Source organism: Eubalaena glacialis, chromosome 10 (assembly GCF_028564815.1).
Source record: "Eubalaena glacialis isolate mEubGla1 chromosome 10, mEubGla1.1.hap2.+ XY, whole genome shotgun sequence".
NCBI classification, from domain to species: Eukaryota; Metazoa; Chordata; class Mammalia; order Artiodactyla; family Balaenidae; genus Eubalaena; species Eubalaena glacialis.
Genome location: NC_083725.1, coordinates 35,534,190 through 35,548,451, shown reverse-complemented (window position 1 = coordinate 35,548,451; position 14,262 = coordinate 35,534,190).

Here is a 14,262-nt window from a genome sequence, read left to right as displayed (position 1 = left end):
ACGGTTGCTTAAGCAAAGTCCCTAGGAATGTTGGAAAGCTTACTACCGTGAAACTAAAGCAGAACAGCGATGAAGGCCTCATGGAGCTGCTGCACGCCTCCCGTATTGCCAGCATAATCAGGGCCTTACTTCGAGGCTAGTGCTCACATTGACTTTCACGTTTGGTATAGAGCAGAGCAGGGTGAGCTTCCAACTAGGAACTGGAAGCACAAGGTTTCTTTCGAGAAAACTCATTTTCTTCTATGTGCCATGCCGGCTGTAAGTAAAAGCACGGTAACAACAGTGCTTTTCAGGTAGATTCGGGGCAACATCAACGGAGCTTTCATAATGGGAAAACTAGCCTTGTGCCATCAGTCTCTAATTTCTAGGTTGACACGCAGCATACACGCAGGAGCAGAGCTTCCTGGTTCTACGCAGTGTTCTGGTACTGAAACGGGTGCTGAAGCAAGGCCCCTAGGAGTGTTGAAAAGCTTACTACCTTGAAACTAAAGCAGAACAACGATGAAGGCCTCATGGAACTGCTGCACGCCTCTCGTTTTGCAAGGATAATCAGGGCCTTACTTCGAAGCTTGGGCTCACGTTGACTTTCACTTTAGGTATAGCGCAGAGCAGGGTGAGCTTCCAACAAGGAACTGGAAACCCAAGGTTTCTTAGGAGAAAACTCATTTTCTTCTCAGAACCATGCCGGCAGTGAGGAAAACCCCGGCAACAACAATGCTTTTCAGGTAGCTTCGAGGCCGCATGAACGGAGCTTTCATAATGGGAAAAGAAGCCTTATGCCATCAGTCTCCAATTTCTAGGTTGACACGCAGCATACACGCAGGACCAGAGCTTACTGTCTCTACGCAGTGTTCTGGTACCGAAACGGTTGCTTAAGCAAAGTCCCTAGGAATGTTGGAAAGCTTACTACCGTGAAACTAAAGCAGAACAGCGATGAAGGCCTCATGGAGCTGCTGCACGCCTCCCGTTTTGCCAGCATAATCAGGGCCTTACTTCGAGGCTAGTGCTCACATTGACTTTCACGTTTGGTATAGAGCAGAGCCGGGTGAGCTTCCAACTAGGAACTGGAAGCACAAGGTTTCTTTCGAGAAAACTCATTTTCTTCTATGTGCCATGCCGGCTGTAAGTAAAAGCACGGTAACAACAGTGCTTTTCAGGTAGCTTCGGGGCCGCATCAACGGAGCTTTCATAATGGGAAAACTAGCCTTGTGCCGTCAGTCTCTAATTTCTAGCTTGACACGCAGCATACACGCAGGAGCAGAGCTTCCTGGTTCTACGAAGTGTTCTGGTACTGAAACGGGTGCTGAAGCAAGGCCCCTAGGAGTGTTGAAAATCTCACTACCTTGAAACTAAAGCAGAAAACGATGAAGGTCTCATGGAGCTGCTGCACGCCTCTCGTTTTGCAAGGATAATCACGGCCTTACTTCGAAGCTTGGGCTCACGTTGACTTTCACTTTAGGTATAGCGCAGAACAGGGTGAGCTTCCAACAAAGAACTGGAAACCCAAGGTTTCTTAGGAGAAAACTCATTTTCTTCTCAGAACCATGCCGGCAGTGAGGAAAACCCCGGCAACAACAATGCTTTTCAGGTGGCTTCGAGGCCGCATGAACGGAGCTTTCATAATGGGAAAAGAAGCCTTATGCCATCAGTCTCCAATTTCTAGGTTGACACGCAGCATACACGCAGGACCAGAGCTTACTGTCTCTACGCAGTGTTCTGGTACCGAAACGGTTGCTTAAGCAAAGTCCCTAGGAATGTTGGAAAGCTACTACCGTGAAACTAAAGCAGAACAGCGATGAAGGCCTCATGGAGCTGCTGCACGCCTCCCGTTTTGCCAGCATAATCAGGGCCTTACTTCGAGGCTAGTGCTCACATTGACTTTCACGTTTGGTATAGAGCAGAGCAGGGTGAGCTTCCAACTAGGAACTGGAAGCACAAGGTTTCTTTCGAGAAAACTCATTTTCTTCTATGAACCATGCCAGCTGTAAGTAAAAGCACGGTAACTACAGTGCTTTTCAGGTAGCTTCGGGGCCGCATGAATGGAGCTTTCAAAACGGGAAAACAAGCCTTGTGCCATCAGTCTCTAATTTCTAGGTTGACACGCAGCATACACGCAGGAGCAGAGCTTCCTGGTTCTACGCAGTGTTCTGGTACTGAAACGGGTGCTGAAGCAAGTCCCCTAGGAGTGTTGAAAAGCTTACTACCTTGAAACTAAAGCAGAACAACGATGAAGGCCTCATGGAGCTGCTGCACGCCTCTCGTTTTGCAAGGATAATCAGGGCCTTACTTCGAAGCTTGGGCTCACGTTGACTTTCACTTTAGGTATAGCGCAGAGCAGGGTGAGCTTCCAACAAGGAACTGGAAACCCAAGGTTTCTTAGGAGAAAACTCATTTTCTTCTCAGAACCATGCCGGCAGTGAGGAAAACCCCGGCAACAACAATGCTTTTCAGGTAGCTTCGAGGCCGCATGAACGGAGCTTTCATAATGGGAAAAGAAGCCTTATGCCATCAGTCTCCAATTTCTAGGTTGACACGCAGCATACACGCAGGACCAGAGCTTACTGTCTCTACGCAGTGTTCTGGTACCGAAACGGTTGCTTAAGCAAAGTCCCTAGGAATGTTGGAAAGCTTACTACCGTGAAACTAAAGCAGAACAGCGATGAAGGCCTCATGGAGCTGCTGCACGCCTCCCGTATTGCCAGCATAATCAGGGCCTTACTTCGAGGCTAGTGCTCACATTGACTTTCACGTTTGGTATAGAGCAGAGCAGGGTGAGCTTCCAACTAGGAACTGGAAGCACAAGGTTTCTTTCGAGAAAACTCATTTTCTTCTATGTGCCATGCCGGCTGTAAGTAAAAGCACGGTAACAACAGTGCTTTTCAGGTAGCTTCGGGGCCGCATCAACGGACCTTTCATAATGGGAAAACTAGCCTTGTGCCGTCAGTCTCTAATTTCTAGGTTGACACGCAGCATACACGCAGGAGCAGAGCTTCCTGGTTCTACGCAGTGTTCTGGTACTGAAACGGGTGCTGAAGCAAGGCCCCTAGGAGTGTTGAAAAGCTCACTACCTTGAAACTAAAGCAGAAAACGATGAAGGTCTCATGGAGCTGCTGCACGCCTCTCGTTTTGCAAGGATAATCACGGCCTTACTTCGAAGCTTGGGCTCACGTTGACTTTCACTTTAGGTATAGCGCAGAACAGGGTGAGCTTCCAACAAAGAACTGGAAACCCAAGGTTTCTTAGGAGAAAACTCATTTTCTCCTCAGAACCATGCCGGCAGTGAGGAAAACCCCGGCAACAACAATGCTTTTCAGGTAGCTTCGAGGCCGCATGAACGGAGCTTTCATAATGGGAAAAGAAGCCTTATGCCATCAGTCTCCAATTTCTAGGTTGACACGCAGCATACACGCAGGACCAGAGCTTACTGTCTCTACGCAGTGTTCTGGTACCGAAACGGTTGCTTAAGCAAAGTCCCTAGGAATGTTGGAAAGCTACTACCGTGAAACTAAAGCAGAACAGCGATGAAGGCCTCATGGAGCTGCTGCACGCCTCCCGTTTTGCCAGCATAATCAGGGCCTTACTTCGAGGCTAGTGCTCACATTGACTTTCACGTTTGGTATAGAGCAGAGCAGGGTGAGCTTCCAACTAGGAACTGGAAGCACAAGGTTTCTTTCGAGAAAACTCATTTTCTTCTATGAACCATGCCAGCTGTAAGTAAAAGCACGGTAACTACAGTGCTTTTCAGGTAGCTTCGGGGCCGCATGAATGGAGCTTTCAAAACGGGAATACAAGCCTTGTGCCATCAGTCTCTAATTTCTAGGTTGACACGCAGCATACACGCAGGAGCAGAGCTTCCTGGTTCTACGCAGTGTTCTGGTACTGAAACGGGTGCTGAAGCAAGTCCCCTAGGAGTGTTGAAAAGCTTACTACCTTGAAACTAAAGCAGAACAACGATTAAGGCCTCATGGAGCCGCTGCACGCCTCTCGTTTTGCAAGGATAATCAGGGCCTTACTTCGAAGCTTGGGCTCACGTTGACTTTCACTTTAGGTATAGCGCAGAGCAGGGTGAGCTTCCAACAAGGAACTGGAAACCCAAGGTTTCTTAGGAGAAAACTCATTTTCTTCTCAGAACCATGCCGGCAGTGAGGAAAACCCCGGCAACAACAATGCTTTTCAGGTAGCTTCGAGGCCGCATGAACGGAGCTTTCATAATGGCAAAAGAAGCCTTATGCCATCAGTCTCCAATTTCTAGGTTGACACGCAGCATACACGCAGGACCAGAGCTTACTGTCTCTACGCAGTGTTCTGGTACCGAAACGGTTGCTTAAGCAAAGTCCCTAGGAGTCTTGGAAAGCTTACTACCGTGAAACTAAAGCAGAACAGCGATGAAGGCCTCATGGAGCTGCTGCACGCCTCCCGTTTTGCCAGGATAATCAGGGCCTTACTTCGAGGCTAGTGCTCACATTGACTTTCACGTTTGGTATAGAGCAGAGCCGGGTGAGCTTCCAACTAGGAACTGGAAGCACAAGGTTTCTTTCGAGAAAACTCATTTTCTTCTATGTGCCATGCCGGCTGTAAGTAAAAGCACGGTAACAACAGTGCTTTTCAGGTAGCTTCGGGGCCGCATCAACGGAGCTTTCATAATGGGAAAACTAGCCTTGTGCCATCAGTCTCTAATTTCTAGGTTGACACGCAGCATACACGCAGGAGCAGAGCTTCCTGGTTCTACGCAGTGTTCTGGTACTGAAACGGGTGCTGAAGCAAGTCCCCTAGGAGTGTTGAAAAGCTTACTACCTTGAAACTAAAGCAGAACAACGATGAAGGCCTCATGGAGCTGCTGCACGCCTCCCGTTTTGCCAGGATAATCAGGGCCATACTTCGAGGCTAGTGCTCACATTGACTTTCACGTTTGGTATAGAGCAGAGCAGGGTGAGTTTCCAACTAGGAACTGGAAACCCAAGGTTTCTTAGGAGAAAACTCATTTTCTCCTCAGAACCATGCCGGCAGTGAGGAAAACCCCGGCAACAACAATGCTTTTCAGGTAGCTTCGAGGCCGCATGAACGGAGCTTTCATAATGGGAAAAGAAGCCTTATGCCATCAGTCTCCAATTTCTAGGTTGACACGCAGCATACACGCAGGACCAGAGCTTACTGTCTCTACGCAGTGTGCTGGTACCGAAGCTGTTGCTTAAGCAAAGTCCCAAGAGTCTTGGAAAGCTTACTACCGTGAAACTAAAGCAGAACCGCGATGAAGGCCTCATGGAGCTGCTGCACGCCTCCGATTTTGCCAGGATAATCAGGGCCTTACTTCGAGGCTAGTGCTCACATTGACTTTCACGTTTGGTATAGAGCAGAGCAGGGTGAGCTTCCAACTAGGAACTGGAAGCACAAGGTTTCTTTCGAGAAAACTCATTTTCTTCTATGAACCATGCCGGCTGTAAGTAAAAGCACGGTAACAACAGTGCTTTTCAGGTAGCTTCGGGGCAGCATCAACGGAGCTTTCATAATGGGAAAACTAGCCTTGTGCCATCAGTCTCTAATTTCTAGGTTGACACGCAGCATACACGCAGGAGCAGAGCTTCCTGGTTCTACGCAATGTTCTGGTACTGAAACGGGTGCTGAAGCAAGTCCCCTAGGAGTGTTGAAAAGCTTACTACCTTGAAACTAAAGCAGAACAACGATGAAGGCCTCATGGAGCTGCTGCACGCCTCTCGTTTTGCAAGGATAATCAGGGCCTTACTTCGAAGCTTGGGCTCACGTTGACTTTCACTTTAGGTATAGCGCAGAGCAGGGTGAGCTTCCAACAAGGAACTGGAAACCCAAGGTTTCTTAGGAGAAAACTCATTTTCTTCTCAGAACCATGCCGGCAGTGAGGAAAACCCCGGCAACAACAATGCTTTTCAGGTAGCTTCGAGGCCGCATGAACGGAGCTTTCATAATGGGAAAAGAAGCCTTATGCCATCAGTCTCCAATTTCTAGGTTGACACGCAGCATACACGCAGGACCAGAGCTTACTGTCTCTACGCAGTGTTCTGGTACCGAAACGGTTGCTTAAGCAAAGTCCCTAGGAGTCTTGGAAAGCTTACTACCGTGAAACTAAAGCAGAACAGCGATGAAGGCCTCATGGAGCTGCTGCACGCCTCCCGTTTTGCCAGGATAATCAGGGCCTTACTTTGAGGCTAGTGCTCACATTGACTTTCACGTTTGGTATAGAGCAGAGCCGGGTGAGCTTCCAACTAGGAACTGGAAGCACAAGGTTTCTTTCGAGAAAACTCATTTTCTTCTATGTGCCATGCCGGCTGTAAGTAAAAGCACGGTAACAACAGTGCTTTTCAGGTAGCTTCGGGGCCGCATCAACGGAGCTTTCATAATGGGAAAACCAGCCTTGTTCCGTCAGCCTCTAATTTCTAGGTTGACACGCAGCATACACGCAGGAGCAGAACTTCCTGGTTCTACGCAGTGTTCTGGTACTGAAACGGGTGCTGAAGCAAGGCCCCTAGGAGTGTTGAAAAGCTTACTACCTTGAAACTAAAGCAGAACAACGATGAAGGCCTCATGGAGCTGCTGCACGCCTCTCGTTTTGCAAGGATAATCAGGGCCTTACTTCGAAGCTTGGGCTCACGTTGACTTTCACTTTAGGTATAGCGCAGAGCAGGGTGAGCTTCCAACAAGGAACTGGAAACCCAAGGTTTCTTAGGAGAAAACTCATTTTCTTCTCAGAACCATGCCGGCAGTGAGGAAAACCCCGGCAACAACAATGCTTTTCAGGTAGCTTTGAGGCCGCATGAACGGAGCTTTCATAATGCCAAAGAAGCCTTATGCCATCAGTCTCCAATTTCTAGGTTGACACGCAGCATACACGCAGGACCAGAGCTTACTGTCTCTACGCAGTGTTCTGGTACCGAAACGGTTGCTTAAGCAAAGTCCCTAGGAGCCTTGGAAAGCTTACTACCGTGAAACTAAAGCAGAACAGCGATAAAGGCCTCATGGAGCTGCTGCACGCCTCCCGTTTTGCCAGCATAATCAGGGCCTTACTTCGAGGCTAGTGCTCACATTGACTTTCACGTTTGTTATAGAGCAGAGCCGGGTGAGCTTCCAACTAGGAACTGGAAGCACAAGGTTTCTTTCGAGAAAACTCATTTTCTTCTATGAACCATGCCGGCTGTAAGTAAAAGCACGGTAACAACAGTGCTTTTCAGGTAGCTTCGGGGCAACATCAACGGAGCTTTCAAAATGGGAAAACTAGCCTTGTGCCATCAGTCTCTAATTTCTAGGTTGACACGCAGCATACACGCAGGAGCAGAGCTTCCTGGTTCTACGCAGTGTTCTGGTACCGAAACGGTTGCTTAAGCAAAGTCCCTAGGAATGTTGGAAAGCTTACTACCGTGAAACTAAAGCAGAACAGCGATGAAGGCCTCATGGAGCTGCTGCACGCCTCTCGTTTTGCAAGGATAATCAGGGCCTTACTTCGAAGCTTGGGCTCACGTTGACTTTCACTTTAGGTATAGCGCAGAGCAGGGTGAGCTTCCAACCAGGAACTGGAAACCCAAGGTTTCTTAGGAGAAAACTCATTTTCTTCTCAGAACCATGCCGGCAGTGAGGAAAACCCCGGCAACAACAATGCTTTTCAGGTAGCTTCGAGGCCGCATGAACGGAGCTTTCATAATGGGAAAAGAAGCCTTATGCCATCAGTCTCCAATTTCTAGGTTGACACGCAGCATACACGCAGGACCAGAGCTTACTGTCTCTACGCAGTGTTCTGGTACCGAAACGGTTGCTTAAGCAAAGTCCCTAGGAGTCTTGGAAAGCTTACTACCGTGAAACTAAAGCAGAACAGCGATGAAGGCCTCATGGAGTGCTGCACGCCTCCCGTTTTGCCAGGATAATCAGGGCCTTACTTCGAGGCTAGTGCTCACATTGACTTTCACGTTTGGTATAGAGCAGAGCCGGGTGAGCTTCCAACTAGGAACTGGAAGCACAAGGTTTCTTTCGAGAAAACTCATTTTCTTCTATGTGCCATGCCGGCTGTAAGTAAAAGCACGGTAACAACAGTGCTTTTCAGGTAGCTTCGGGGCCGCATCAACGGAGCTTTCATAATGGGAAAAAGCCTTGTGCCATCAGTCTCTAATTTCTAGGTTGACACGCAGCATACAGGCAGGAGCAGAGCTTCCTGGTTCTACGCAGTGTTCTGGTACTGAAACGGGTGCTGAAGCCAGGCCCCTAGGAGTGTTGAAAAGCTTACTACCTTGAAACTAAAGCAGAACAACGATGAAGGCCTCATGGACCTGCTGCACGCCTCTCGTTTTGCAAGGATAATCAGGGCCTTACTTCGAAGCTTGGGCTCACGTTGACTTTCACTTTAGGTATAGCGCAGAGCAGGGTGAGCTTCCAACAAGGAACTGGAAACCCAAGGTTTCTTAGGAGAAAACTCATTTTCTCCTCAGAACCATGCCGGCAGTGAGGAAAACCCCGGCAACAACAATGCTTTTCAGGTAGCTTCGAGGCCGCATGAACGGAGCTTTCATAATGGCAAAAGAAGCCTTATGCCATCAGTCTCCAATTTCTAGGTTGACACGCAGCATACACGCAGGACCAGAGCTTACTGTCTCTACGCAGTGTTCTGGTACCGAAACGGTTGCTTAAGCAAAGTCCCTAGGAGTCTTGGAAAGCTTACTACCGTGAAACTAAAGCAGAACAGCGATGAAGGCCTCATGGAGCTGCTGCACGCCTCCCGTTTTGCCAGGATAATCAGGGCCTTACTTCGAGGCTAGTGCTCACATTGACTTTCACGTTTGGTATAGAGCAGAGCAGGGTGAGCTTCCAACTAGGAACTGGAAGCACAAGGTTTCTTTCGAGAAAACTCATTTTCTTCTATGTGCCATGCCGGCTGTAAGTAAAAGCACGGTAACAACAGTGCTTTTCAGGTAGCTTCGAGGCCGCATGAATGGAGCTTTCAAAACGGGAAAACAAGCCTTGTGCCATCAGTCTCTAATTTCTAGGTTGACACGCAGCATACACGCAGGAGCAGAGCTTCCTGGTTCTACGCAGTGTTCTGGTACTGAAACGGGTGCTGAAGCAAGTCCCCTAGGAGTGTTGAAAAGCTTACTACCTTGAAACTAAAGCAGAACAACGATGAAGGCCTCATGGAGCTGCTGCACGCCTCTCGTTTTGCAAGGATAATCAGGGCCTTACTTCGAAGCTTGGGCTCACGTTGACTTTCACTTTAGGTATAGCGCAGAGCAGGGTGAGCTTCCAACAAGGAACTGGAAACCCAAGGTTTCTTAGGAGAAAACTCATTTTCTTCTCAGAACCATGCCGGCAGTGAGGAAAACCCCGGCAACAACAATGCTTTTCAGGTAGCTTCGAGGCCGCATGAACGGAGCTTTCATAATGGGAAAAGAAGCCTTATGCCATCAGTCTCCAATTTCTAGGTTGACACGCAGCATACACGCAGGACCAGAGCTTACTGTCTCTACGCAGTGTTCTGGTACCGAAACGGTTGCTTAAGCAAAGTCCCTAGGAGTCTTGGAAAGCTTACTACCGTGAAACTAAAGCAGAACAGCGATGAAGGCCTCATGGAGCTGCTGCACGCCTCCCGTTTTGCCAGGATAATCAGGGCCTTACTTCGAGGCTAGTGCTCACATTGACTTTCACGTTTGGTATAGAGCAGAGCCGGGTGAGCTTCCAACTAGGAACTGGAAGCACAAGGTTTCTTTCGAGAAAACTCATTTTCTTCTATGTGCCATGCCGGCTGTAAGTAAAAGCACGGTAACAACAGTGCTTTTCAGGTAGCTTCGGGGCCGCATCAACGGAGCTTTCATAATGGGAAAACTAGCCTTGTGCCGTCAGCCTCTAATTTCTAGGTTGACACGCAGCATACACGCAGGAGCAGAACTTCCTGGTTCTACGCAGTGTTCTGGTACTGAAACGGGTGCTGAAGCAAGGCCCCTAGGAGTGGTGAAAAGCTTACTACCTTGAAACTAAAGCAGAACAACGATGAAGGCCTCATGGAGCTGCTGCACGCCTCTCGTTTTGCAAGGATAATCAGGGCCTTACTTCGAAGCTTGGGCTCACGTTGACTTTCACTTTAGGTATAGCGCAGAGCAGGGTGAGCTTCCAACAAGGAACTGGAAACCCAAGGTTTCTTAGGAGAAAACTCAGTTTCTTCTCAGAACCATGCCGGCAGTGAGGAAAACCCCGGCAACAACAATGCTTTTCAGGTAGCTTCGAGGCCGCATGAACGGAGCTTTCATAATGGGAAAAGAAGCCTTATGCCATCAGTCTCCAATTTCTAGGTTGACACGCAGCATACACGCAGGACCAGAGCTTACTGTCTCTACGCAGTGTTCTGGTACCGAAACGGTTGCTTAAGCAAAGTCCCTAGGAATGTTGGAAAGCTACTACCGTGAAACTAAAGCAGAACAGCGATGAAGGCCTCATGGAGCTGCTGCACGCCTCCCGTATTGACAGCATAATCAGGGCCTTACTTCGAGGCTAGTGCTCACATTGATTTTCACGTTTGGTATAGAGCAGAGCCGGTGAGCTCCAACTAGGAACTGGAAGCACAAGGTTTCTTTCGAGAAAACTCATTTTCTTCTATGTGCCATGCCGGCTGTAAGTAAAAGCACGGTAACAACAGTGCTTTTCAGGTAGCTTCGAGGCCGCATGAATGGAGCTTTCAAAACGGGAAAACTAGCCTTGTGCCATCAGTCTATAATTTCTAGGTTGACACGCAGCATACACGCAGGAGCAGAGCTTCCTGGTTCTACGCAGTGTTCTGGTACTGAAACGGGTGCTGAAGCAAGGCCCCTAGGAGTGTTGAAAAGCTTACTACCTTGAAACTAAAGCAGAACAACGATGAAGGCCTCATGGAGCTGCTGCACGCCTCTCGTTTTGCAAGGATAATCAGGGCCTTACTTCGAAGCTTGGGCTCACGTTGACTTTCACTTTAGGTATAGCGCAGAGCAGGGTGAGCTTCCAACAAGGAACTGGAAACCCAAGGTTTCTTAGGAGAAAACTCATTTTCTTCTCAGAACCATGCCGGCAGTGAGGAAAACCCCGGCAACAACAATGCTTTTCAGGTAGCTTCGAGGCCGCATGAACGGAGCTTTCATAATGGCAAAAGAAGCCTTATGCCATCAGTCTCCAATTTCTAGGTTGACACGCAGCATACACGCAGGACCAGAGCTTACTGTCTCTACGCAGTGTTCTGGTACCGAAACGGTTGCTTAAGCAAAGTCCCTAGGAATGTTGGAAAGCTTACTACCGTGAAACTAAAGCAGAACAGCGATGAAGGCCTCATGGAGCTGCTGCACGCCTCCCGTATTGCCAGCATAATCAGGGCCTTACTTCGAGGCTAGTGCTCACATTGACTTTCACGTTTGGTATAGAGCAGAGCAGGGTGAGCTTCCAACTAGGAACTGGAAGCACAAGGTTTCTTTCGAGAAAACTCATTTTCTTCTATGTGCCATGCCGGCTGTAAGTAAAAGCACGGTAACAACAGTGCTTTTCAGGTAGCTTCGGGGCCGCATCAACGGAGCTTTCATAATGGGAAAACTAGCCTTGTGCCGTCAGTCTCTAATTTCTAGCTTGACACGCAGCATACACGCAGGAGCAGAGCTTCCTGGTTCTACGCAGTGTTCTGGTACTGAAACGGGTGCTGAAGCAAGGCCCCTAGGAGTGTTGAAAAGCTTACTACCTTGAAACTAAAGCAGAACAACGATGAAGGCCTCATGGAGCTGCTGCACGCCTCTCGTTTTGCAAGGATAATCAGGGCCTTACTTCGAAGCTTGGGCTCACGTTGACTTTCACTTTAGGTATAGCGCAGAGCAGGGTGAGCTTCCAACAAGGAACTGGAAACCCAAGGTTTCTTAGGAGAAAACTCAGTTTCTTCTCAGAACCATGCCGGCAGTGAGGAAAACCCCGGCAACAACAATGCTTTTCAGGTAGCTTTGAGGCCGCATGAACGGAGCTTTCATAATGCCAAAGAAGCCTTATGCCATCAGTCTCCAATTTCTAGGTTGACACGCAGCATACACGCAGGACCAGAGCTTACTGTCTCTACGCAGTGTTCTGGTACCGAAACGGTTGCTTAAGCAAAGTCCCTAGGAGCCTTGGAAAGCTTACTACCGTGAAACTAAAGCAGAACAGCGATAAAGGCCTCATGGAGCTGCTGCACGCCTCCCGTTTTGCCAGCATAATCAGGGCCTTACTTCGAGGCTAGTGCTCACATTGACTTTCACGTTTGTTATAGAGCAGAGCCGGGTGAGCTTCCAACTAGGAACTGGAAGCACAAGGTTTCTTTCGAGAAAACTCATTTTCTTCTATGAACCATGCCGGCTGTAAGTAAAAGCACGGTAACAACAGTGCTTTTCAGGTAGCTTCGGGGCAACATCAACGGAGCTTTCAAAATGGGAAAACTAGCCTTGTGCCATCAGTCTCTAATTTCTAGGTTGACACGCAGCATACACGCAGGAGCAGAGCTTCCTGGTTCTACGCAGTGTTCTGGTACCGAAACGGTTGCTTAAGCAAAGTCCCTAGGAATGTTGGAAAGCTTACTACCGTGAAACTAAAGCAGAACAGCGATGAAGGCCTCATGGAGCTGCTGCACGCCTCTCGTTTTGCAAGGATAATCAGGGCCTTACTTCGAAGCTTGGGCTCACGTTGACTTTCACTTTAGGTATAGCGCAGAGCAGGGTGAGCTTCCAACCAGGAACTGGAAACCCAAGGTTTCTTAGGAGAAAACTCATTTTCTTCTCAGAACCATGCCGGCAGTGAGGAAAACCCCGGCAACAACAATGCTTTTCAGGTAGCTTCGAGGCCGCATGAACGGAGCTTTCATAATGGGAAAAGAAGCCTTATGCCATCAGTCTCCAATTTCTAGGTTGACACGCAGCATACACGCAGGACCAGAGCTTACTGTCTCTACGCAGTGTTCTGGTACCGAAACGGTTGCTTAAGCAAAGTCCCTAGGAGTCTTGGAAAGCTTACTACCGTGAAACTAAAGCAGAACAGCGATGAAGGCCTCATGGAGTGCTGCACGCCTCCCGTTTTGCCAGGATAATCAGGGCCTTACTTCGAGGCTAGTGCTCACATTGACTTTCACGTTTGGTATAGAGCAGAGCCGGGTGAGCTTCCAACTAGGAACTGGAAGCACAAGGTTTCTTTCGAGAAAACTCATTTTCTTCTATGTGCCATGCCGGCTGTAAGTAAAAGCACGGTAACAACAGTGCTTTTCAGGTAGCTTCGGGGCCGCATCAACGGAGCTTTCATAATGGGAAAAAGCCTTGTGCCATCAGTCTCTAATTTCTAGGTTGACACGCAGCATACAGGCAGGAGCAGAGCTTCCTGGTTCTACGCAGTGTTCTGGTACTGAAACGGGTGCTGAAGCCAGGCCCCTAGGAGTGTTGAAAAGCTTACTACCTTGAAACTAAAGCAGAACAACGATGAAGGCCTCATGGACCTGCTGCACGCCTCTCGTTTTGCAAGGATAATCAGGGCCTTACTTCGAAGCTTGGGCTCACGTTGACTTTCACTTTAGGTATAGCGCAGAGCAGGGTGAGCTTCCAACAAGGAACTGGAAACCCAAGGTTTCTTAGGAGAAAACTCATTTTCTCCTCAGAACCATGCCGGCAGTGAGGAAAACCCCGGCAACAACAATGCTTTTCAGGTAGCTTCGAGGCCGCATGAACGGAGCTTTCATAATGGCAAAAGAAGCCTTATGCCATCAGTCTCCAATTTCTAGGTTGACACGCAGCATACACGCAGGACCAGAGCTTACTGTCTCTACGCAGTGTTCTGGTACCGAAACGGTTGCTTAAGCAAAGTCCCTAGGAGTCTTGGAAAGCTTACTACCGTGAAACTAAAGCAGAACAGCGATGAAGGCCTCATGGAGCTGCTGCACGCCTCCCGTTTTGCCAGGATAATCAGGGCCTTACTTCGAGGCTAGTGCTCACATTGACTTTCACGTTTGGTATAGAGCAGAGCAGGGTGAGCTTCCAACTAGGAACTGGAAGCACAAGGTTTCTTTCGAGAAAACTCATTTTCTTCTATGTGCCATGCCGGCTGTAAGTAAAAGCACGGTAACAACAGTGCTTTTCAGGTAGCTTCGAGGCCGCATGAATGGAGCTTTCAAAACGGGAAAACAAGCCTTGTGCCATCAGTCTCTAATTTCTAGGTTGACACGCAGCATACACGCAGGAGCAGAGCTTCCTGGTTCTACGCAGTGTTCTGGTACTGAAACGGGTGCTGAAGCAAGTCCCC